The following is a 3,247-nucleotide window of genomic DNA, read 5'->3' on the forward strand; positions in this document are numbered from 1 at the left end:
CTCACAACCAGATCGTAGATCAATACACCAGTATTTTGACGTGGTTAAAACCCTCAAAGAGGGAAACAGTCCACGACCTGAGCCAACGCGGCCACTTCAGGCAATTTATTAATAAAATAATGAAAATTTACATATGTTTCTCTCATGCACGGATTACCGTCCAAATGACCCTCCATGTGCTTTAAATAGAATTCATGTACCAATCGGGTGTCAAGCCACGGATCAAGTGTCGGTAGTATCGAGGAGAGAATGTACCGTCGGATCACTACATATCGTGACCGTCAGATTGTAAGTTACAAAATGTATAACGGTAAAGAAACACACTTTGCCTAACTCTATACCTAACTCTACACTAGACCAAGTTGTACTCAACTATTTCCTATGTGTCAGAATATCCTAACAAGCCCTGCACTAGATGAGTGGCCTATCAAATTTTATTTAGCTTTTTTTGATCTCCTCAATGTCATTAAGGAATGCAAATTGACATGCAGAATGTATCCAGCTATCAACACCACTTTCGTTGCCCTCATCTTGAAATCCGATTCCCTGACCTCCTTCAATGATTTTAGGCCTATATCCCTCTGTAACACTCTATATAAGATTATAGCCAAAATCATTGCAAATCGGCTTCGCCCCATCCTATCTTGTAACATCTCCCCTGAACAGTTTGCATTCCTCCACAATAGGCAAATGCATGAAGCCATTGGTATAGCTCAGGAAGCCATCCACTCCATTAATCAAAAATCCCTTAAGTGTACCATCCTCAACATTGATCTTGCAAAAGCTTTTGATCGTGTATCATGAATCTTCATTAAAATGATTCTCCTTCATCTTGGCTTCCCCTATGAGTACATTAACTGGATATTTTGCTACATCAACTCTGTCACCTATAGTATCCTCATAAATAGCTCTACTACACAATTCTTTCATGCTAATCGTGGCTTGAGACAAGGATGTCCACTGTCCCCTCTACTTTTCCTCTTGGTAATGGAGGGCCTCAGTAGACTCTTTGCCTCAGCTAAGAGGGAAGGTATATTACAAGACCTCAAAATGTCTGACCTATTCTACCTCACCCACTTGCTATTTGTGGATGATATTTTATTTTCTTGAATGGCAACACCAGGGATTTGGATACCTTCCACGAGATCCTCAAGCTTTTTGAAGTAGCCACTGGTATGTCTATCAACCACTCCAAATCCACCATCACTACATCTGGTCTAAATCCTACTGAATCCAGATCTGTAACCCATCATTTTCCTTTCATCCCACATCATCTCTCAGAGGGTCTCAAATATCTGGGCTTTTGGATAAAGCCAAACTACTACCGCATTTCCGAGTGGACTTGGTTAGTTGTCAAACTGGAAAAAAGACAAAATAGCTAGAACCATAGACTACTCACCAGAGTTGGGAGGCTAGTCCTGATTAAATCAATTTTGGAAGCCACCCCAGTCTACTGGATGTCGCTCGCATGGATACCACGGGGAATCCTCAGTCACATACAACAAATTTGCAGTCGATATCTATGGAAGGGGCACAAGGAAGGTAAAATGTTTGCATGGGTGTCTTGGAAATCTATAGCCCTACCTAAGAAATTGGGGGGATGGGGATTAAAAGAGCTCCCTCAATTTACAAAAGCTCTTGTAGCCAAAATGAGTTGGACCCTCCTCACTGCTAGCAATGTCTGGACAACTGTTTCATTCCACAAGTACATATGGCCACTACAGATCTTGGACTGGGCATGGCAACAAACATGTAATAGTGGAGGAGTCTCTATTGTTTGGACGACCATTCTACAAACAATGCCTTTTATAAGGACTTCTCTTGCTTGACGCAACAACAATGGTCACTCTGTGAGAATCGATATCAATCCTTGGATTGGAGGGGGAAAAATGTATCATCTACCTCCAGATCTTATAGCCTTCCTAGACCTCATAGAGGTCACGACCATTGCCCACATTGCCACCCAAAACCCTTGGTTATATCTAGGACATCAATGGAAATCAACTCATGATCTCAACATCCCTAAACAATGGTAGCACACTTGGTCTATCTATACAAGGGCACTTCAGGAGGCACACATCATACTAAATCAAGAACTTGACACCCTCGTTTGGACTCCAACTGCACATGGGAAATATAGTCCAAAGCTTGGATACCTTCACCCGATGGAAGCCCAGAAACCTTTACATCTATAGAACTGGTGGCAGAACCTATGGAGATTAAAAGCTGCCCCTCGATCAAGGCTTTTCATATGGTCGATACTTAATAACAAGACCCCCATGGGTGAGGCCCTCATGCACAGAGCGATTTATGGTTCGAGTAGATGTGTTTTATGCTAGGAAGCCTCTGAATCCAATGAAAACTTATTCCTATTTTGTACACTTGTCACACACTTCTGGAAAGACATCACAGAAAAGCTTAGAATTAGGAATACATGGCAAGGGGCATCTCTTATACAAGCTTGGCATTGCTGGACAACGACTCACCCTAAAAATAATGAACAATGCTTACCTCTCATTACTAGTTGGAATATTTGGCTTGGAAGGAACTGCTGCATCTTCAAGAACTAGCCTGTAAACTGGCAGCTCCTCACAGTACAAGCATTGTCTACTTACAATGATGTCCCTGAGGATTTGCCTACTCAATCCCACATTATTATCGGACTGGGAAACATTGATGAAACTTGGCCATGGGCCTACTTTGATGGGGCTGCTTAGATACATGGTTGTGGAGGGGGTTTCTACTTATACCTTTCCAAACAGCACTTCTACAAAGTCAAACGAGGCCTGGGAGATGAAACCAACAACTACGCTGAACTCTTAACCCTTAGACATCTGCCGCATTTTCACCCTTGCGCATGACTGCATCTCTATTCAGATTTTTGGTGATTCACAAATTATCATTAACTGGTTCAATGATATTAATCAATGTCATGCCATTTCCCTTCAAAATCTTTTATCTAATGGGAAAAAATCTCTAAATAGGATTTAATCTGATCACATGTCGACACATTCACAAGGAAAATAATGAAGATGTTGATAGGCTTTCCAAGGAGGGCTCGTTACTGCCTAGAGGCTTATGGATAATCAACAAACAGGTGGACACATAAATATATCAATACCACCATAGGCCGTATATAGACCGGGAATATCACAGGGTGGACCAGCCATAGGAATATGGCTGCTTTTTTTTTTGTTTATATGTAGACTATCTACTGAAAAATACTGTATTTTTATTTTTTCTTTTT

Source organism: Pinus tabuliformis, chromosome 3_2 (assembly GCF_031772625.1).
Source record: "Pinus tabuliformis cultivar Carrire ecotype Pingquan chromosome 3_2, CPIR1, whole genome shotgun sequence".
In the NCBI taxonomy this organism is placed as follows: Eukaryota; Viridiplantae; Streptophyta; class Pinopsida; order Pinales; family Pinaceae; genus Pinus; species Pinus tabuliformis.